The sequence below is a fragment of the Bufo bufo genome, chromosome 8 (genome assembly GCF_905171765.1).
Source record: "Bufo bufo chromosome 8, aBufBuf1.1, whole genome shotgun sequence".
In the NCBI taxonomy this organism is placed as follows: domain Eukaryota; kingdom Metazoa; phylum Chordata; class Amphibia; order Anura; family Bufonidae; genus Bufo; species Bufo bufo.
This window is the reverse complement of record NC_053396.1, coordinates 115,551,687-115,575,714: the sequence shown is the minus strand read 5'-3', so window position 1 is coordinate 115,575,714 and position 24,028 is coordinate 115,551,687. Positions and strand designations below refer to the sequence as shown.

Sequence of the window (24,028 nt, the reverse complement as noted above, 5' to 3'; positions counted from 1 at the left end):
TGTTTTGCAGTGGCTTCAGCAATAGAAAATACACAGCTCTGTCCATTGTGCATTGAAGTGAATGGGGGCATGACCACAGTAACTAGCTCCATCCACTATACAATGTACAGGGCTGTGTAGCTTTGGTGCCAACTTCTAGGACCTGTGCTATTGCAGATTAGCAGGTTGGTGGGGGGCAGGATGTTGAACCCCCACAGATCGGAAATTGACAGCCTTTCCTGAGGATAGGCCATCAATATAAAAGTACAAGAAAGCCCTTTTAACTCATTGCAACATACTCTTCCCATTAGCCGTTCAACCAATAAAAAAAAAATACATTAAATGAATTGATAAGATGTGTATTCCTAGCATTTTAGACCTGTAGGGCCTATTGAAGAATATATATCTAAATACATTTATTAAACATATTGGGGGAGATTTATCAAACTGGTGTAACATAGAACTGGCTTAGTTGCCCAAAGCAACCAGATTCCACCTTTCATTTTCCAAAGGAGCTGTGAGAAAATGAAATGTGGAAGTTGATTGGTTGCTATGGGCAACTAAGCCAGTTCTACCTTGGACCAGTTTGATAAATCTCCCCCATTGTTTAGTTTCTATTTGAGGGTTTTCTCAGTTTAACAACCCTTTTTCCAAATGAACCTGGTGCTGGTCATATATTAAACCTACACTGCGTGCAGAATTATTAGGCAAATGAGTATTTTGACCACATCATCCTCTTTATGCATGTTGTCTTACTCCAAGCTGTATAGGCTCGAAAGCCTACTACCAATTAAGCATATTAGGTGATGTGCATCTCTGTAATGAGAAGGGGTGTGGTCTAATGACATCAACACCCTATATTAGGTGTGCATAATTATTAGGCAACTTCCTTTCCTTTGGCAAAATGGGTCAAAAGAAGGACTTGACAGGCTCAGAAAAGTCAAAAATAGTGAGATATCTTGCAGAGGGATGCAGCACTCTTAAAATTGCAAAGCTTCTGAAGCGTGATCATCGAACAATCAAGCGTTTCATTCAAAATAGTCAACAGGGTCGCAAGAAGCGTGTGGAAAAACCAAGGCGCAAAATAACTGCCCATGAACTGAGAAAAGTCAAGCGTGCAGCTGCCAAGATGCCACTTGCCACCAGTTTGGCCATATTTCAGAGCTGCAACATCACTGGAGTGCCCAAAAGCACAAGGTGTGCAATACTCAGAGACATGGCCAAGGTGAGAAAGGCTGAAAGACGACCACCACTGAACAAGACACACAAGCTGAAACGTCAAGACTGGGCCAAGAAATATCTCAAGACTGATTTTTCTAAGGTTTTATGGACTGATGAAATGAGAGTGAGTCTTGATGGGCCAGATGGATGGGCCCGTGGCTGGATTGGTAAAGGGCAGAGAGCTCCAGTCCGACTCAGACGCCAGCAAGGTGGAGGTGGAGTACTGGTTTGGGCTGGTATCATCAAAGATGAGCTTGTGGGGCCTTTTCGGGTTGAGGATGGAGTCAAGCTCAACTCCCAGTCCTACTGCCAGTTTCTGGAAGACACCTTCTTCAAGCAGTGGTACAGGAAGAAGTCTGCATCCTTCAAGAAAAACATGATTTTCATGCAGGACAATGCTCCATCACACGCGTCCAAGTACTCCACAGCGTGGCTGGCAAGAAAGGGTATAAAAGAAGAAAATCTAATGACATGGCCTCCTTGTTCACCTGATCTGAACCCCATTGAGAACCTGTGGTCCATCATCAAATGTGAGATTTACAAGGAGGGAAAACAGTACACCTCTCTGAACAGTGTCTGGGAGGCAGTGGTTGCTGCTGCACGCAATGTTGATGGTGAACAGATCAAAACACTGACAGAATCCATGGATGGCAGGCTTTTGAGTGTCCTTGCAAAGAAAGGTGGCTATATTGGTCACTGATTTGTTTTTGTTTTGTTTTTGAATGTCAGAAATGTATATTTGTGAATGTTGAGATGTTATATTGGTTTCACTGGTAAAAATAAATAATTGAAATGGGTATATATTTGTTTTTTGTTAAGTTGCCTAATAATTATGCACAGTAATAGTCACCTGCATACACCGATATCCCCCTAAAATAGCTAAAACTAAAAACAAACTAAATACTACTTCCAAAAATATTCAGCTTTGATATTAATGAGTTTTTTGGGTTCATTGAGAACATGGTTGTTGTTCAATAATAAAATTAATCCTCAAAAATACAACTTGCCTAATAATTCTGCACTCCCTGTACAGCGCTACTGCAAAGAAAGTGTAATATGACATGAAGGACATTCAGGTAAATGGCTGACTATGTAATACAGGCATGGACTTGGTCTGCTAGAATAAGATCTGTTTTTTGCCATTTAAGATCTGTTTTTTGCCAGTGGCTTTTCACCTTGGCACAAAGTGTGGCAGGATCCCAAGATGGAGCCTCCCCACTGTGTAATTAATAGTGCATATGGAGAGAGAATATTGAGCTGTGATGGACAGATTATATGTGGTTTTCTAGAGATTAGTCAATTTCTCAAAAGTTGTTTCAGTTCCGATCCGCCAGGTTTGATTCGGTTGAATAAATTATAATTGTCCTGAAAGGTCATGTATGACAATCTGAGGTCTCCTAGAACTGTATCTAACCCCGTTCAAGATCTTTAACGTCAAGACAGCATTAGTAATGTCAAGGTGACAGTGACATACAGTACAGACCAAAAGTTTGGACACACCTTCTCATTCAAAGAGTTTTCTTTATTTTCATGACTATGAAGGCATCAAAACTATGAATTAACACATGTGGAATTATATACATAACAAACAAGTGTGAAACAACTGAAAATATGTCATATTCTAGGTTCTTTAAAGTAGCCACCTTTTGCTTTGATTACTGCTTTGCACACTCTTGGCATTCTCTTGATGAGCTTCAAGAGGTAGTCCCCTGAAATGGTCTTCCAACAGTCTTGAAGGAGTTCCCAGAGATGCTTAGCACTTGTTGGCCCTTTTGCCTTCACTCTGCGGTCCAGCTCACCCCAAACCATTTCGATTGGGTTCAGGTCCGGTGACTGTGGAGGCCAGGTCATCTGGCGCAGCACCCCATCACTCTCCTTCATGGTCAAATAGCCCTTACTTTCAAAGTTTTCCCAATTTTTCGGCTGACTGACTGACCTTCATTTCTTAAAGTAATGATGGCCACTCGTTTTTCTTTACTTAGCTGCTTTTTTCTTGCCATAATACAAATTCTAACAGTCTATTCAGTAGGACTATCAGCTGTGTATCCACCTGACTTCTCCTCAACGCCACTGATGATCCCAACCCCATTTATAAGGCAAGAAATCCCGAAAGCACACCTGTGAAGTGAAAGCCATTTCAGGGGACTACCTCTTGAAGCTCATCAAGAGAATGCCAAGAGTGTGCAAAGCAGTAATCAAAGCAAAAGGTGGCTACTTTGAAGAACCTAGAATATGACATATTTTCAGTTGTTTCACACTTGTTTATTATGTATATAATTCCACATGTGTTAATTCATAGTTTTGATGCCTTCAGTGTGAATCTACAATTTTCATAGTCATGAAAATAAAGAAAACTCTTTGAATGAGAAGGTGTGTCCAAACTTTTGGTCTGTACTGTATATGGCTATGGGTAAACAGATGATAGCTGATGGTAACACCCTGTTTAAAAAGCACACTGTACTCTCAGGTTTTCTTTCAATTAAAAACTCTTTTTGGTAGCAGATGTCTTTTATTCTGTCCTCTTATCTGCGGTGGGAATTTTGAGCAATTTGTGCGAGAAAAATCACAAAAGTTTGTCGAAATTAGAATATTTTGGGAAGTTCATAACAAACTCCAATTTGTGTACAATCAATTTGCTCATCTCTTTTGTTTTTTAATAGTCTTATTACTGTTTGTACTAACCATCCATGTCATTACATATAAGACTAATAAACAAATGACACTCTATGCAATAACTGTGGATCCACATTTTAAGGGGGCATCATCATTTCCTGTTAAACAATATATACAAATTATTTATCATATCCAGCATGTATTAAATAACCACTTCTATGTCACAAGAATGGTACAATGTTCCCAGTTCTGGGCTGTGGACCTCCTTGTCTTTCGTATTAAGGTCATAAATCAAGCATGAATCCATTTCAAATTGCACATGTAGCAGGCATCTTAAGAAAAGTGCTGGTTGTGTTTCTTTAAAGTGTAGAATTCATTATTATTTGATGACATTCACACCAGCTAACAATCCATAACTCAGGAAACATCAAGCTTTAAGCTTTTAAGGTAAATCGCTTTGGATGATGTACAGCAGCAGTAAAAAAGAATGTAAGCAATTTTTAAAGAAGACGCTGTGCCATTATTTTTAAAAAATTTCTTGCGGAGGCCAGTGCCAGAACAAATTCAGCTTAACTCTGTGCAAGATGTTTTAGAAGAAGATGTATCACTCTTTTCTGCAGGCATAAGAATTGAATTGTCTTTCTATAATGCAGTGTTGTGCCTTTAAATATGTACCACAGCTGTCTGGAAATTTACTTGCCATCAAAACTCATTTTCACTACATTTTTCATCAATTCATGCAGTTTTTGTATATATATGTATTCATGCTATAAGTAATTGCAGCCCACCAAAGTGATAGACTTTAGAAAATCTGTGCAAGATCCTACAAGTGTACGTAAGTGCTGTAACATAAAAACGTGTGCCTACGTGTTCACAATAGGTTACTAATAACAATAGATTGTATTCCATAGTAGTGTTTATTCATTTTGGTGCTCAAGTAACCCCCAACATAATTTTGCTTTAAGGTTCCCCATAGAGAGAACATTATTGATGGTATTTAAATTGCATGTACAACCTTAAAGGGGTTGTGCAAGAATCACTGAACCTGTAAAGGAAAGATTACTTACCTGCTTCTAGGCACCGACTCCCTGCTCCTTCTCCTTCTCCTCTGGGCCTACAATGCTCCGTTAGGCTTCCTTGATGTCAACATCTGGTTAGACATTGCGGCAGCCAATCACTGGCCGCAGTGGAAATTGGATCCCCTTGCGGCATGTGACCATTTGTAATGACATAAGGTTTGCCAATCACTGCCGTGGACAGTGATTGGCTGCAGTGATCTAAAACTGGATGTGGACATTGAGGGAGGCCAGAGGAGCATTGCAGGCCAGTTGGAGAAGGAGCGGGGAGCCAGCACTGAGAAGCAGGTAAGTAATTTCTATTACAGTGCTGGCCATATGTGTGTGGGTGTGGGGCGGCAAGACATGTGGGACGAGGTGGACATGAAGGTGGCTTAATAAGGGTACTTTTATGTATTGATTACCCTATTTTCATATCTGCTTTGGATCAGCACTACCATCAGTCAACTGAGCACCAATATAAATAACATTAAAATAGTCCTATGGACCTCATAGAGGAGGACCACCAAATTTGGCACACCAGAACATCAATGAATGGACTTTTATATGATTGTCTGATATGTAATACAAGATTTATCTTGATGCTTATGGAGTAATTACACGTTAGAAAAGCTTTGGATATTTCATAATGATCGATCAATCTTTAACCTCTTCAGGACACATGACGTACTGGTACGGCATGTTGTTTCGGTACTTAACCACCTCAGCCCCCAGTGCTTAAACACCCTGAAAGACCAGGCCACTTTTTACACTTCTGACCTACACTACTTTCACCGTTTATTGCTCGGTCATGCAACTTACCACCCAAATGAATTTTACCTCCTTTTCTTCTCACTAATAGAGCTTTCATTTGGTGGTATTTCATTGCTGCTGACATTTTTACTTTTTTTGTTATTAATCGAAATTTAACGATTTTTTTGCAAAAAAATGACATTTTCACTTTCAGTTGTAAAATTTTGCAAAAAAAAACGAGATCCATATATAAATTTTGCTCTAAATTTATTGTTCTACATGTCTTTGATAAAAAAAAAATGTTTGGGTAAAAAAAAAATGGTTTGGGTAAAAGTTATAGCGTTTACAAACTATGGTACAAAAATGTGAATTTCCGCTTTTTGAAGCAGCTCTGACTTTCTGAGCACCTGTCATGTTTCCTGAGGTTCTACAATGCCCAGACAGTACAAACACCCCACAAATGACCCCATTTCGGAAAGTACACACCCTAAGGTATTCGCTGATGGGCATAGTGAGTTCATAGAACTTTTTATTTTTTGTCACAAGTTAGCGGAAAATGATGATTTTTTTTTTTTTTTCTTACAAAGTCTCATATTCCACTAACTTGTGACAAAAAATAAAAACTTCTATGAACTCACTATGCCCATCACGAAATACCTTGGGGTCTCTTCTTTCCAAAATGGGGTCACTTGTGGGGTGGTTATACTGCCCTGGCATTCTAGGGGCCCAAATGTGTGGTAAGGAGTTTGAAATCAAATTCTGCAAAAAATGACCTGTGAAATCTGAAAGGTGCTCTTTGGAATATGGGCCCCTTTGCCCACCTAGGCTGCAAAAAAGTGTCACACATCTGGTATCTCTGTATTCAGGAGAAGTTGAGGAATGTGTTTTGGGGTGTCTTTTTACATATACCCATGCTGGGTGAGATAAATATCTTGGTCAAATGCCAACTTTGTATAAAAAAATGGGAAAAGTTGTCTTTTGCCAAGATATTTCTCTCACCCAGCATGGGTATATGTAAAATGACACCCCAAAACACATTCCCCAACTTCTCCTGAGTACGGAGATACCAGATGTGTGACACTTTTTTGCAGCCTAGGTGGGCAAAGGGGCCCATATTCCAAAGAGCACCTTTCGGATTTCACAGGTCATTTTTTACAGAATTTGATTTCGAACTCCTTACCACACATTTGGGCCCCTAGAATGCCAGGGCAGTATAACTACCCCACAAGTGACCCCATTTTGGAAAGAAGAGACCCCAAGGTATTCGCTGATGGGCATAGTGAGTTCATGGAAGTTTTTATTTTTTGTCACAAGTTAGTGGAATATGAGACTTTGTATGAAAAAAATAAAAATAAAAGAAAATCAGCATTTTCCACTAACTTGTGACAAAAAATAAAAAATTCTAGGAACTCGCCATGCCCCTCACGGAATACCTTGGGGTGTCTTCTTTCCAAAATGGGGTCACATGTGGGGTAGTTATACTGCCCTGGCATTTTCCAGGGGCCCTAATGTGTGGTAAGTAGGTAAATGACCTGTGAAATCCTAAAGGTGCTCTTTGGAATATGGGCCCCTTTGCCCACCTAGGCTGCAAAAAAGTGTCACACATGTGGCATCGCCGTATTCAGGAGAAGTTGGGGAATGTGTTTTGGGGTGTCATTTTACATATACCCTTGCTGGGTGAGAGAAATATCTTGGCAAAAGACAACTTTTCCCATTTTTTTATACAAAGTTGGCATTTGACCAAGATATTTCTCTCACCCAGCATGGGTATATGTAAAATGACACCCCAAAACACATTCCCCAACTTCTCCTGAGTACGGCGATACCAGATGTGTGACACTTTTTTGCAGCCTAGATGCGCAAAGGTGCCCAAATTCCTTTTAGGAGGGCATTTTTAGACATTTGGATACCAGACTTCCTCTCACGCTTTGGGGCCCCTAGAATGCCAGGGCAGTATAAATACCCCACATGTGACCCCATTTTGGAAAGAAGACACCCCAAGGTATTCAATGAGGGGCATGGCGAGTTCATAGAAATTTATTTTTTTTGGCACAAGTTAGCGGAAATTGATATTTTTAATTTTTTCTCACAAAGTCTCCCGTTCCGCTAACTTGGGACAAAAATTTCAATCTTTCATGGACTCAATATGCCCCTCACGGAATACCTGGGGGTGTCTTCTTTCCGAAATGGGGTCACATGTGGGGTATTTATACTGCCCTGGCATTCTAGGGGCCCTAAAGCGTGAGAAGAAGTCTGGAATATAAATGTCTAAAAAATTTTACGCATTTGGATTCCGTGAGGGGTATGGGGAGTTCATGTGAGATTTAATTTTTTGACACAAGTTAGTGGAATATGAGACTTTGTAAGAAAAAAAAAAAAAAATTCCGCTAACTTGGGCCAAAAAAATGTCTGAATGGAGCCTTACAGAGGGGTGATCAATGACAGAGGGGTGATCAATGACAGGGGGGTGATCAATGACAGGGGGGGTGATCAATGACAGGGGGGGTGATCAATGACAGGGGGGTGATCAGGGAGTCTAAATGTGGTGATAACCACAGTCATTGATCACGCCCGTGTAAGGCTTCATTCAGACGTCCGTATGCGTTTTGCGGATCCGATCCATCTATCAGTGCATCCGTAAAAATCATGCGGACATCTGAATGGAGCTTTACAGGGGGGTAATCAATGACAGGGGGGTGATCAGGGAGTCTATATGGGGTGATAACCACAGTCATTGATCATGCCCCTGTAAGGCTTCATTCAGACGTCCGGATGCGTTTTGCGGATCCAATCCATCTATCAGTGCATCCGTAAAAATCATGCGGACATCTGAATGGAGCTTTACAGGGGGGTAATCAATGACAGGGGGGTGATCAGGGAGTCTATATGGGGTGATAACCACAGTCATTGATCATGCCCCTGTAAGGCTTCATTCAGACGTCCGGATGCGTTTTGCGGATCCGATCCATCTATCAGTGCATCCATAAAAATCATGCGGACGTCTGAATGGAGCTTTACGGGGGGTAATCAATGACAGGGGGGTAATCAATGACAGGGGGGTGATCAGGGAGTCTATATGGGGTGATCACCACAGTCATTGATCACGCCCCTGTAAGGCTTCATTCAGACGTCCGGATGCGTTTTGTGGATCCGATCCATCTATCAGTGGATCCGTAAAAATCATGCGGACGTCTGAATGGAGCTTTACAGGGGGGTAATCAATGACAGGGGGGTAATCAATGACAGGGGGGTGATCAGGGAGTCTATATGGGGTGATCACCACAGTCATTGATCACGCCCCTGTAAGGCTTCATTCAGACGTCCGGATGCGTTTTGCGATCCGATCCATCTATCAGTGCATCCGTAAAAATCATGCGGACATCTGAATGGAGCTTTACAGGGGGTTGATCAATGACAGGGGTGTAATCAATGACAGGGGGGTGATCAGGGAGTCTATATGGGGTGATAACCACAGTCATTGATCACGCCCCTGTAAGGCTTCATTCAGACGTCCGGAGGCGTTTTGCGGATCCGATCCATCTATCAGTGCATCCGTAAAAATCATGCGGACATCTGAATGGAGCTTTACAGGGGTGTGATCAATGACAGTGGGGTGATCAGGGAGTCTATATGGGGTGATCACCACAGTCATTGATCATGCCCCTGTAAGGCTTCATTCAGACGTCCGGATGCGTTTTGCGGATCCGATCCATCTATCAGTGCATCCGTAAAAATCATGCGGACATCTGAATGGAGCTTTACAGGGGGGTGATCAGGGAGTCTATATGGGGTGATCACCACAGTCATTGATCATGCCCCTGTAAGGCTTCATTCAGACGTCCGGATGCGTTTTGCGGATCCGATCCATCTATCAGTGGATCCGTAAAAATCATGCGGACGTCTGAATGGAGCTTTACAGGGGGGTAATCAATGACAGGGGGGTGATCAGGGAGTCTATATGGGGTGATCACCACAGTCATTGATCACGCCCCTGTAAGGCTTCATTCAGACGTCCGGATGCGTTTTGCGGATCCTATCCATCTATCAGTGGATCCGTAAAAATCATGCGGACGTCTGAATGGAGCTTTACAGGGGGTTGATCAATGACAGGGGGGTAATCAATGACAGGGGGGTGATCAGGGAGTCTATATGGGGTGATCAGGGGTGATCAGGGGCTAATAAGGGGTTAATAAGTGACAGGGGGGGGTGTAGTGTAGTGTAGTGTAGTGGTGCTTGGTGCTACTTTACTGAGCTACCTGTGTCCTCTGGTGGTCGATCCAAACAAAGGGGACCACCAGAGGACCAGGTAGCAGGTATATTAGACGCTGTTATCAAAACAGCGTCTAATATACCTGTTAGGGGTTAAAAAAAACACATCTCCAGCCTGCCAGCAAACGATCGCCGCTGGCAGGCTGGAGATCAACTCTCTTACCTTCCGTTCCTGTGAGCGCGCGCGCCTGTGTGCGCGCGTTCACAGGAGGTCTCGCGTCTCGCGAGAGGACGCGCCGGCGCGTCCAGGAGGAATGAATCAACCACCTCCAGGACGCGTCTGTGCGTACAGCGGTCCGGAGGTGGTTAAGGACACACAACGTACCGGTAAGTCATGTGTATTTCTGATCACCGCCGCCCGGCGGGCGGTGATCGGAACAAGGTGCCTGCTCAAAGCATTGAGCAGGCACCTTGGCTCAATGCTCAGGGGGGTCCTGTAACCCCCCCCGTGTCGGCGATCGCCGCAAAACGCAGGTCAATTCAGACCTGCTGTTTGCGGCTTTTTATGTTGCAGCGGCGGCAGTGCCATCGGGTCCCCATGCGGCTGTAAGGGGAACCCGAGGGCATGAAAGGCAGCGCGATGCCTAAGGAAGGCATCACGCTGCCTTCCGGTGACGAGCCTGTGAGATCCAGCCCCCTGGATCTCACAGGCCGTAAGCTGTATAAGTAATACTCACAGTATTACTCATACAGCCAATGCATTCCAATACAGAAGTATTGGAATGCATTGTAAAGGATTAGACCCCAAAAAGTTGAAGTCCCAAAGTGGGACAAAAAATAAAGTGAAAAAAAATTGAAAAAATAAAGTCCCCCCCCCCAAAAATGTAAAGTTTCAAGTAAAAATAAACAAAAACGTCATTTTCCCCAAATAAAGTAAAAAAAATTGGTAAAAAATAGGGGAAAAAAAAACAATAGACATATTAGGTATTGCCGCGTCCGTATCGACTGGCTCTATAAACATATAACATGACCTAACCCCTCAGATGAATACACTAAAAAATAAAATATAATAACTGTGCAAAATAAACAATTTTTTTGTCACCTTACATCACAAAAAGTACAACAGCAAGCGATCAAAAAGGCATATGCCCACCAAAATAGTACCAATCTAACCGTAACCTCACCCCGCAAAAAGTGAGCCCCTACTTGAGACAATCGCCAAAAAAAATAAAAAAAAATGGCTCAGAATATGGATACACTAAAACATTTTTTTTGCTTTAAAAAAGCTGTTATTGTGTAAAACTTACATAAATAAAAAAAAAAGTATACATATTAGGTATCACCACGTCCATATCGACCGGCTCTATAAAAATATCACATGACCTAACCCCTCAGATAAACACCGTAAAAAATAAAAAATAAAAACTGTTCTAAATAAACCATTTTTTGTCACCTTACATCACAAAAAGTATAATAGCAAGCGATCAAAAAGTCATATGCACCCCAAAATAGTGCCAATCAAACCGTGATCTCATCCAGCAAAAAATGAGACCTACCTTAGATAATCGCCCAAAAACTTGAAAAACTATTGCTCTCAGAATATGGAGACACTAAAACATGTTTTTTTTTGTTTCAAAAATAATATTATTGTGTAAAACTTACATAAATAAAAAAAAGTATACATATTAAGTATCGCCGCGTCTGTGACAACATAGTCTATAAAAATATCACATGACCTAACCCTTCAGGTGAATACCGTAAAAAAATAAAAACGGTGTAAAAAAAGCAATTTTTTGTCACCTTACATCACAAAAAGTGTAATAGCAAGCGATCAAAAAGTCATACGCACCTCAAAATAGTGCCAATCAAACCGTCATCTCATCCCGCAAAAATCATACCCTACCCAAGATAATCGCCCAAAAACTGAAAAAAATATGGCTCTCAGACTGTGGAAACACTAAAACATGATTTTTTTGTTTCAAAAATTAAATCATTGTGTTAGGCCTCATGCACACGACCGTATTTTTTTGCGGTCCGCAAAACGGGTTTCCGTTTTCCCGTGATCCGTGACCGTTTTTTCGTCCGTGGGTCGTCCTTGATTTTTGGAGGATCCATGGACATGAAAAAAATTTCGTTTTGGTGTCCGCCTGGCCGTGCGGAGCCAAACGGATCCGTCCTGAATTACAATGCAAGTCAATGGGGACGGATCCGTTGGACGTTAACACAATATGGTGCAATTTCAAACGGATCCGTCCCCCATTGACTTTCAATGTAAAGTCAGGAGTTACTATACCATCGGATCGGAGTTTTCTCCAATCCGATGGTATATTTTACTTGAAGCTTCCCCATCACCATGGGAACGCCTCTATGTTAGAATATACTGTCGGATTTGAGTTACATCGTGAAACTCAAATCCGACAGTATATTCTAACACAGAAGTGTTCCCATGGTGATGGGGACGCTTCAGGTTAGAATATACTAAAAGAACTGTGTACATGACTGCCCCCTCCCTCCCCTGTAGCTAACTCATTGGTGGCCATTGGGCCCCCCCTCCCCTGTAGTTAACTCATTGGTGGCCAGTGGGCCCCCCCTCCCCTGTAGTTAACTCATTGGTAAACAGTGCGGCCGGCCCCCCTCTCTCCCCTGTAGTTAACTCGTTGGTGGCCAGTTGGCCTTCTCCCCTCCCTCCCCCTCCTAATTAAAATCTCCCCCCTATCATTGGTGGCAGCGGAGTGTACCGATCGGAGTCCCAGTTTAATCGCTGGGGCTCCGATCGGTAACCATGGCAACCAGGACGCTACTGCAGTCCCGGTTGCCATGGTTACTTAGCAATTTGTAGAACCATTATACTTACCTGCGAGCTGCGATCTCTGCGTCCGGCCGGGAGCTCCTCCTACTGGTAAGTGACATGACCTGTTTTTTTACTTTTTTTACTTTTTTTTTTGGAAATTTTCCGAAAAATTTCAAGATTTGCTTCCATACTTCTAAGCCTTCTAACGTCCCCAAAAAATAAAATGTCATTTTTAAAATGATCCAAACATGAAGTAGACATATGGGGAATGTAAAGTTATTACTATTTTTGAAGGTATTGCTATCTATTATAAAAGTAGAGAAATTGAAATTAGCAAATTTGCTAATTTTTCAAAATTTTTGGTAAATTTGGTATTTTTTTATGAATAAAAATGTATTTTTTTTACTTATTTTTTTGTCATGAAGTACAATATGTGACGAAAAAACTGTCTCAGAATGGCCTGGATAAGTCAAAGTGTTTTAAAGTTATCACCACTTAAAGTGACACTGGTCAGATTTGCAAAGAATGGCCTGGTCCTTAAGGTGAAAATGAACCCGGTCCATAAGGGGTTAAAAAGGGAATCAGAAGTGCTTATGTCTTTCTTGGCTGCTGAAAACAGAAATTAAGACTGCCTCAATAGAAAGTCTATGAGGCTGTCTTCATTTCCATCTTCAGCAGCAAGGAGAGGCAACGTTTTTACATCCTCAATTAGGAGATCGGCGTCTCCGCCTTTACACTACCACCAATGAAAACCTTTGATATATTGCTATAACATATGTTTGGTTGAATGCAATTTTACCCACACTTAGAGCTGATTGATGTTTTTTGAAGCTTGATCACCCGTCTGGCTTCATTTAATTTACTAAACAGGTAATTCTATCAAATTTATTGCAAAATGTATCTTACCACTCTGTTTTAATAAATTGCATATCAACTTTACTTTTTAGCAAATTCTGGGAACAAAATAAAGAACTTGCTTAAAACATGTTTGAGAGCCTCAATATAATATGAAGAAAAGTGTTACGGGCAATAGATGTGGATCCACTGTGACAACCAACCAATTTGACTTTGGGATAAACCTAAGGGCGTTATCATAGCAGTCCCCTATTATTTACCCTTTAACCCCTATACAGGGATCTCGACTTCACTGCAGGCGAGCAACAACTAATTCTTGAAATAGACCTGATGTGGTCGGCTGTTGACCTACAGGGATCAGAAGGAACAGGCAAACAAGTAGTCAATAAAAAGCTTAAGAGAGAGGCAGAGTTCATTTGAATCTGTGGAACAATCCAAATGTCAGGACAGGTGGCCCAGGATTAGTACTATAAACAGGCACAGGTCAGGTCAGACGGTCAGGATCCCAGTCCAAGGTCAGTACAAAGGCAGATAAACAGATTTCTCTTTATAAGCTCCAGCAAACCAGAGACACTTATCAATTTCTCTAAAGACTAATTGCACAGGCAAGGAAGTGAGGTCAGCAGCATAGCTATATAGCAGAGCTAATAATCTCATTTCCTTGTTTGTGCAATTGGTATATACAGATCTTGCTAGGTCTCACTGGATTGCTGGAGCTTGTGAAGAGATATAATCCATTTGTCTGTGTACTGACCATGGCCTAGGATCCTGACTATCTGCCGTGCCTGTTCATCGTACTGCCGTCTGCACTAATCTTTGGACTGTTTCAGATTTACATGAACTCTGCACCCCCTGACCTCAGCCTGTTATTGACTATGTGTTTGCCTGTTACTTCAGTGCAACACGCCGGTGTCTTTGATTCCCGTGTGACAGCGGCCAGCCACACCTAGATTATTCCAAGAGGTAGCAGCCTGAAGGCTCCTCTTCAGCAAGGTCCAGATCCCTGTTTAGGGATTAAAGAGTGAATACCCAGGTACCAAATCAGTAGGTTGGACAGTGGATCCCCATCCACTGCCTGTAACAAAAAACTATGCAGCACTTAACTGAAATTGCAATGTCAAGCCAAGCAGAATAAGGGAGCAGCTTAAATACCATGAGCCATTCCTAATGTTTTAAATTGTTCTTATATTGACATTTCCACCATTAAATCATGTAAAATGGTTGAATACGTGAAGATGGAGGACCTTTCACCACTCCTGCATTCCCCATGTAATAACAATTCTGGAGCATCTATTCTTATGACTCTATGTTGTGTCATTCCTTTATTATTTCTACTAGAAGTTATACATAAATTCCTATTAGCCTTCAGTAAGGGTACAGAGGGGAGGTAACCATTTGGGGGTGTGTACCTGCACAGACTGACTCTATCCAATCAGTGTCGCCATTTTCCGACTGTGCAGGTACACACCCCCAACTGGTTACCTCCCCTCTGTACCCTTACTGAAGGCTAACAGCAACTCATTCATAACTTCTAGAGTTAAAGGGGTTGTCCGGGTTCAGAGCTGAACCCGGACATCCCTCCATTTTCACCCCGGCAGCCCCCCTGACATGAGCATCGGAGCAGTTCATGCTCCGATGCTCTCCTTTGCCCTGCGCTAAATCGCGCAGGGCAAAGGCATTTTTAGGAATTCCGGTGACGTACCGGGGCTCTCCATGGGGCTGACAGGAACCCCGGTGACGTCACCAGCACTGATGGGCGGGATTTAGCTCTACCCTAGCCAGTAAAACGGTTAGGGCAGAGCTAAAGCCCGCCCCTCAGAGCCGGTGACATCACCGAACACACTGCCAGGCGGAAGTTTCCGCCCGGCAGGGTTTTATTGAAAACAAAAAAGCCTATGCACTTCGCGATTTAGCGCAGGGCACGGGAGCGCATCGGAGCATGAGATGCTCCGATGCTAGCCTCAGGGAGGCTGTCTGGGTGAAAAAAAGGGTATGTCCGGGTTCAGCTCTGAACCCGGACAACCCCTTTAATAACAAAGGAATGGCATAACAAAGATGTTCCAGAATTGTTATTACATGGGAAATGCATGAAGCTATTAAAACAGGAATGTCAGGAGCGGTAAAAGGTCCTCCTTAAGGCTGGGTTCACACTTGAGCGTTTTACAGCGCGTTCAAACGCGCTGTAAAACGCTCAACACATGAAAACCAATGCTTCCCTATGGCCCTGGTTCTCACTTGAGCGTTTTACAACGCGCTGAAAAACGCCCTACGCTCAAAAAAGTTCTTGAGCTTCTTTGGGGCGTTTTGTCGCGCGTTTGCAGCCATAGGACACGGCTGTTAATCACACAAACGCGCGTAATAGGCGCGTTGACTATGGACAAAAACGCGCGACAAAAACGCGCGACACAAACGCGCGTTAAACGCGCATATCAAATATGCTCAGGTCTGAACCCAGCCTAAATGAGTCCTCCACGGACTGGTAGCAGGGCAGTTGGGCAAATAAAATAAAATAGAAATGAGATAACATTACACTCAGCCACATTACAGATGATGATTTTCCTTCAGAAAAATAAATCAATGTTTTTCTTTTGATTATCTGAATATGATGCCTGTCCTTTAAACTCACAAGCCCAGTCAATATTTATTGACTTTTTTAATGGATCAATGAAGTCCCGTGATGATATGTGACCTCTAGTGATGATCAAGCATGCTCAGCCGAACACCTGTTCAGCTCAAGCATATCACTGCTTGGCACATGGCGGTACTCGGCCGAGTACCGCATGTGCTTGAGTGCCATGCTCGAGTCTCCTCCCTGCACGTTTCTTGGCTGCTACGCAGCCAAATAAAGTGCAGGTAATTACTACCCTCACTGCAATGACAGTAGCCATGTTGGCTACTGGAATTACAGTAATTGGCTTGCCGCAACGCATCATCGGGTGCTATATTGTACCCGATGATGCATGTTCGGCTCATTCGTAGTCAGGGAGAGCTGAGCATAGCTGGAATAGACCTGATGTGGTCGGCTGTTGACCTACAGGGATCAGAAGGGACAGTTAAATTATCCGTGCCACATCTCCTGTTTAAAGTGTGCGCATCCCTAAAATATCAGTGACATCCAGTGCACTTTTTCCGGGAGGGGAAGGAATCCTGTGTTCAGATGGAAAAAAATTACAAATATTCGAAAAACAAATATATGGCACTATATTCTAAATATTTGCGAATTCTCGAAGTTGCTATATTCGAGATAAAAATTTGCTTTTCGAATATCCGCGCTCAACACAAACGGGGAAGTGGCCGTGATGCTGATGGTGCATGCAGAGGCCGTGGCCCTGGGCGCGGAGAAACTGTGTCTGCTGTCAGAGCACAAGAAAAACAATCATCCACGATACCTAGCTTAATGTCTCAGTTTGCAGTCCGGCGCAGGACACCACGCTTGAAGTCAGATCAGTGCTGGTGGTTGGGTGGATTGCAGCAGATAATGCTTCCAGTCAGTTAAGCACCACCCTGTCTTCCACCAAGTCCAGTCTCAGTAGCCAGGAGTCTGGTTAACACAATCCTCACCCTGATCCTCCTTTCTCCCACCACTTACAGTCTGGCCAAACAAGTTATCCCACACTCGGATATTCCGAGGACCTCTTTTCATTGCCATTACTTGATTTGGCCCTCTCGTCAAGCACGCTTGAAGAGGGACATGAGATCTTGTGCCCTGATTCCCAAACTCTTGAGCATCCACAGTCACAAGAACATGACAGTGGGGAAAGGCAATTAGTGTTAAATGAGGTGGATGATGATGAGACACAGTTGACAATGAGTCAACCGCAATTACTGTCTCAAGAGGTTGATGAAGAGGATGAGACACTTGTGGTTAGGTAAACAAATCAGGAGGATGATCAGAGTGAGGAAGTGGAAGAGGAGGTGGTGAACGATAAGGTCACTGACCCAACCTGGGAAGGTGGAAAGCAGAGGGCGGACAGCAGTACAGAGGGGGAGGGATCTGCGGCACTACGGCAGGCTGGAGGAGGCAGTGGGGTGCCAAAAGGGAGAAGGCGGGCCACACCAAACAGGCCCAGAACTGTTCCACGGAGCACCCCCTTGCGGAAATCTCCATTGCCAAGGGGTGGATGTTCCGCAGTATGGCGCTTTTTTGAGGAAAGTGCAGACGACAAAAGAATAGTAATTTGCAATCTGTGCCATACGAAAATGAGTCGGGGCGTGAACACTAGCAACCTCACCACCACCTGCATTATCCGCCACCACATGGAATCCAAATACCGTAATAAGTGGGACAAACGCCAGGGTCCATAATCTGTGTCTGCGGGTCACATCACTGCTTCCTCTTCCCCTATGTTACGTGCTGGCCAATCCCCTGTCGAATGCGCATACCCGGATGCCTCCCGCCCTGCACCTGGACTTTTGCAAGCACTATCAACGACCACATCCACTTCCGTGTCCCAGCACAGCGTACAAATGTCATTACCCCAGGCCTTTGAACACAAGCAAAAATACCCAGCCACCCACCCACAGGCTATAGCACTAAATGCGCAGCTTTCCAAATAACTGGAACTTGAAATGTTGCCATACCACGTTAGTGGCTCCAAACCTCACTTCTTCTCCTCCTCCACTTCCACCTCCAATTTATCCGCTTGCAGCACCAGTCACTCATCAGTCATAGCTGGAAGCAGTTTAGCACTGCAGTGGGGATGCCGCAACAGGCAGTGCTGAAGCTGATATGCTTATGAGACAAACAGCACACCGCTGCAGAGCTGTGGTAGAGGATAAGAGACCAGACTGAGCTGTGGCCCTCGCCACTCAACCTAGAACCAGGCATGGTTGTATCTGATAATGGCTGTAACTTGGTGGCGGCTTTTGGAGCTCGGCAAGCTCAGACACATCACATGCCTAGCCCACATGTTCAACCTTGTGGTTCAATGGTTTCTCAAAACCTACCCCAATTTGTCTGAGCTACTGGTGAAGGTGCGCCACGTGTGTGCACATTTACGCAAGTCATCGACAGCTTCAGCCGGTTTGTCAACGCTGCAGCAGCGCTTGAAACTGCCAGCTCTTCGGCTGTTGTGCGATGTGAGCACGCGCTGTAACTCGATGTTCCACATGTTGGCCAGGCTTTGTGAGCAGCAGAGGGCAGTAGTGGAATACCAGCTGCAACATGGTCGTCGCCTTTCCAGTCACCTCCTGCAATTCACAAGCGAGGAGTGGGCATGGATGTCTGACCTTTGTCACGTTTAAAGAAACTTTGAGGAATCAACAAAGATGGTGAGCGGCCATAACGCTATTATCAGCGTAACCATCCCACTTCTGTGTCTACTCAAATGCTCGCTGCTTCACAATTAATAATGACTCTTTGCATGTGGAAGAAGTGGAAATGGGGGAAGACACAGGGTGATAGCCCGACCACCCTCAGTTCGTCTTCTCAGCGAGAATTGGACGATGAAAAGGAGGAGGAGCAGGAGACAGTTGCCTCCGCTACAGAGGGTAGTACCCATGGAAGTTTAATTCCATCTGTTCAGCGTTGGTGGGCAGAAGAGGAGGAAGATGATGAGGAGATTAAGAGTGATCCTCCTGATGACGACAGCAAAGTCTTGCCTGTTGGTACTCTGGCACACATGGCTGACTTCATGTTAGTCTGCTTTTCCCGCGACCTGCCCGTCAAACGCATTTTAAACAACACGGATTACTGGTTGTTCACCTTTCTCGACCCCCGCTACATAGAGAACTTCTCATCTCTCATTCCTCTGGTGGAGAGGACAAGCAAAACGGTGCAATACCAGAAGATCCTTGTTGAAAAATTGATCCAAAAATTTTCATCTGTCAGCGCTTGCAGCAGAGTCCGTAGTTCCTTCGCCAACCGAGGAGGGGAGACAAGGGGAACACACAGCAGTTCCAACAGAGGCAGGGCAACACTCTCCAAAGCCTGGGACTGTTTCATGACACCCCGCCAGCACCCTCACCCTGATGCGTAGCCTAATGTCACAAGGAGGGAAAAATTTTGGAAGATGGGGAAGGAGTACATATCAGACTGTGTCAGTGTCCTTAATGATCACTCAGTGCCTTACAACTACTGGGTGTCCAGGCTGGACACATGGCACAAACTGGCGCTCTACGTCTTGGAGGTGCTAGCCTGTCCTGCCGCCAGCGTTTTGTCTATGTGGGTATTTAGTGCTGCTGGTGGTATTATAACAGATAAGCGTATCCACGTGTCAACGGAAAAATATGACAGGTTGACTAAAAATGAACAAGGCCCCGATTGACCATGACTTCTTGACTCCACCAGAGGAAAGCTGATGAACATAAAGGCACTTTAAATGTGATGTTTATAATGTACTGAATACACTGTATTCCCATGCACCCCTTCCACCACAAACAAGGGTATATGGTTGAATCTTCCTTTTCTTATCCTCCTTCTCCACTTCCATCATATCAACACATGCTTATTTGTCGCATATAATGCCCTCGCATACATGCCCTTTGCATATAATGTTTTAAAGGGTAAGCTCACCAGCAGGCCCTCGAATAAAATTTTTTACAGGGTCAGCTCACCTAAAGGCCCTCGCATATAATGTTTGAGAGGGTCAGCTCACCTGCAGGCCCTTGCATATAATGTTTTAGAGGGTCAGCTCACCTGCAGGCCCTCACCTACAACCTTTTAGAGGGTCAGCTCACCAGCACACCCTCACCTAAAATCTTTTACAGGTTAAGCTCACCAGCAGGCCCACGCATAACATCTTTTACAGGGTCAGCTCACCAGCAGGCCCTCGCATATAATTTTTTACAGGGTCAGATAACCTCTGCCTGGTCGCACGTCCCCGTGACGTCCACAATCCATTTTGATATCTTCCCTATCAACTTTCGATGTTCTTTTATGCGCCTAACATGGTGACCACCGGTAACGGGGAATCATTGTTCGATTTCGGAGAGGGAGCCTGATAAACAGCTACTACTTCAAAGCAAGGCAGCATGAGTTGCGGGCCTGTATGTGAGCTGACACTGTAAAAGATTTAAGTCGCGGGCCTGCAGGTGAGCTGAACCAATAGAAGATTTTAGGTGCGGGCCTGCTGGTGAGCTGAGGTGGAACCGACAAACCTAACTTGAATTTGATGGCTGCATTAATCTGCATTAACAGCTCGACAGATTGTTTCCATCTGCATCTTTCTAAGCAATCTGTGGCCTTAGTCTTTTATCCAGACTCAGTCATTGTGCCACTATGTGGCCTCCTCATGCTGCCATATCCACACCATCTCACTTTGCCACTCATTTTTATCACCATGCTGCTGCTGCTTAAAAGGCCTTAAACTGATCACCAGGCTCACAATTTAATTAAGGTTTTGTAATCGATAAACACAACTTGCATTTGTGTGCTGCATCAATGGCGTAGCTAGAATTGACTGGGCCCCACAGCCATTTTTTGAATGGGGCTCCATCCCGCAGTAATTTTATAGCAACCCCTTCCTTTCATGCCTCCCCCATTCCTGTGGCTAGTAAAGATCGCTCTCAGACCAGGGACGGCAGCTGTTCCATCAGTTTTATACACTGTCTATAATGACACTGTATATAATTTCATTGTGTAATACTGTTGATGGGGCCCTGAACAAATCCTTTAGTCCTCCTCCTCTTGGATGGGCCCCTTCTGGGTCAGGGCCCCAAAGCTGCAGCTTCCCCTGCTTCCCCTATAGCTACGGCCCTGATCTGCATTAATCTGCAGGTGACCGTGATACAGCTCCACAGATTGTTTCCATCTGCATCTTTCTAAACAATCTGTGGCCTCAGTCTTTTATCCAGACTCTGTCATTGTGTCACTATGTGGCCTCCTTATACTGCCATCTCCACAGTATGTCACCTTGCCACTCATTTGTATCACCATGCTGCTGCTGATGCAGCTTAAAAGGCCTTAAAATGATCACCAGGCTTACAATCTAATTAAGGTTTTACGCACAAAACCAAAGTAACAAATCGATTTTATAGGAAAAATTGATTGAAAACATTCTTTCCTATATATTTACTTGTATATAAAGTGCAAGTCCTGCCAAAAATTACAATGAAAAGGCATTCCGATACAACCTGTATATCACATAAAGGAGGGCCTCATTCACATTGAGTTGTGGGCCTGCTGCTGAGCTGACCCTCTAAAACATTAGGGGCGAGGGCCTGCTGGTGAGCTGACCCTGTAAAACATTAGGGGCGAGGGCCTGCTGGTGAGCTGACCCTGTAAAACATTATATGCAATGGCCTGCTGCTGAGCTGACTCTCTAAAACATTATGAGCGAGGGCCTGCTGCTGAGCTGACCCTCTAAAACATTAGGGGCGAGGGCCTGCTGCTGAGCTGACCCTGTAAAACATTATATGCAATGGCCTGCTGCTGTGCTGACTCTCTAAAACATAATGAGCGAGGGCCTGCTGCTGAACTGACCCTCTAAAATATTATGGACGAGGGCCTGCTGCTGAGCTGATGCTCTAAAACATTATATGCGAGTGCCTGCTGCTGAGCTGACCCTCTAAAACATTAGGGGTGAGGGCCTGCTGCTGAACTGACCCTATAAAAAATTTGAATTGAGGGCCTGCAGTTAAGCTGACCCTATTAAAAAAAATTAGAGTGGAGGGAATATAGACAATTTGGATGAGGAGGAGGAGAAAACAAGATTCAACCATGTACTCTTTTTGTGGTGGAAAAGCTGCATGGGAATACACTACAGTAGATTGAGTACATCATAAATGATAGATTGAAATTGCCTTTATGTTCATCATTAGCTCAGCTCTCCTCTGGTGGAGTTGAGAAGTCAGGGTCAATCCAGGCCTTGTTCATTTTTATCTGGGTCAACCTGTCACCAAAAAAAATGGTGTTTTCTGTATTATCATTTTTTCCCTATATCTGGACCTAACAACCACACAATGTAGTAAAGCGCAGATCATCCAATTCACGGATTACACAGTTGACAGCAAAAATGTGGATAGATTATGGGAGAAAAATTGTTTTCTGTATTATAATTTTTTCCCTATATCTAGGCCTGACAACCACACAATGTATTGAAGCGCAGTTCACACAATTCACGTGTTGTACCATTGACAGCAAAAGTGTGGATAGATTATGGGAACAAAAATAGTGTTTTCTGTATTATAATGTTTTCCTATATCTGGGCCTGACAACCACACAATGTATTGAAGCGCAGATCACACAATTCACGGATTACACCGTTGACAGCAAAAATGTGGATTATGGGAAAAAAAATATTATTTTGACTAATATTCTTCCTATCTCTGCCCCTGACATACAGAAGGTATTGCTGCACAGATGTCACAAGTCACTGCACACACCTTCTATATAGCAAAATAATCGATATTTCGAAAAGTTTTGAGTACAACTTTGCACAATTAAATTGCTGCCACCACACACAATAGTCCTTAAAAGGACTTTTGAGTCTTTGAAATGTTTTTTTATCGAATATATTGCGATCACACTCCCTACACTATCTGTCCTTTCCTAACCGCAGCACTCCCTGACTCGCAATGAGCTGAACCCGCATCATCGGGTGCTATATAGCACCCAATGACGTGTTCCGGCCAGTCAATCACTGTAATGCCAGCAGCCAACATGGCTACTGGCATTACAGTGATGGCAGTACTTACCTGCCCTTTTATTAGCTGCTTAGCAGCAGCGTAACGTGCAGGAAGGAGACTCGAGCATGGCGCTCGAGCACATGTGGTACTCGGTCGAGTACCATGTGCCGAGCATAGCGATGCTCGAGCCGAACAAGTATTCGGCCGAGCATGCTCTCTTATTACTAGAGTTTACATCAATTTCTGACTATTTCCTATGAACCAGGCACCCTCCCCTCTTCAGAGCAAGGGGTGCCTGGTTTAATGCTCGGGTAATCCCATTATTTTCCATTATACTCGGGTGCACGGTAGAGCACCCGAGCATCCTGATATGTTTGGCCCGAGCTCGTGAGCACCCGAGTACTATGGTGCTCGATCAACACTAGTGACCTCTGAAGGACCTAAAGGGAACCTGTCATATGGATATTTGATTATAATCTAACTAATTATATACAATCATTAACTACTAAAAAGTACCTTAGATGTATTCACTTACTGGTGTGACAGATGGTTACCTCATAATATGCACACACAGATGCCACATGCCGCATGCTAATGAGCTGATTTGAGTCCAGCGTGATGTCATTGAGTCTAGCGTATACTTAATTCAGAGCTATAGCCACTCCCCTGCCCACCTGCTGCTGATTCATATGGAAAAAAACTGTCATTCAGCAGCAGGTGGGCGGGGAGAGTCAGGAGCTCATTAATATTCAGGACTTATCATTATCAGCTGGAGCTTTTCAATACAAGATGTTGGCAGATTGACTGGGTCAATTAAAGAAAGTGACCCAGCATTTTGCTAAGACAATCAGTCACTTATTTATGTTGCCCTTAGTTAGGACACCATAAAACTGGTGACAGGTTCCCTTTAAAAGACAATTTCAAGCAAAACTTAATTTGCTGTTTAACTAAAAGGCTGTTTTCTCTGTAGGTCAATTTTTGGTCA

General features: G+C 43.8%; 1 protein-coding gene across 2 annotated transcripts in view; it reads right to left on the bottom strand.

Annotated features, from left to right (window-relative positions):
• GRIA3 (glutamate ionotropic receptor AMPA type subunit 3) overlaps positions 1 to 24,028 on the bottom strand; it is a 382,312-nt gene that overhangs the window by 25,243 nt on the left and 333,041 nt on the right. The window lies entirely within an intron of this gene.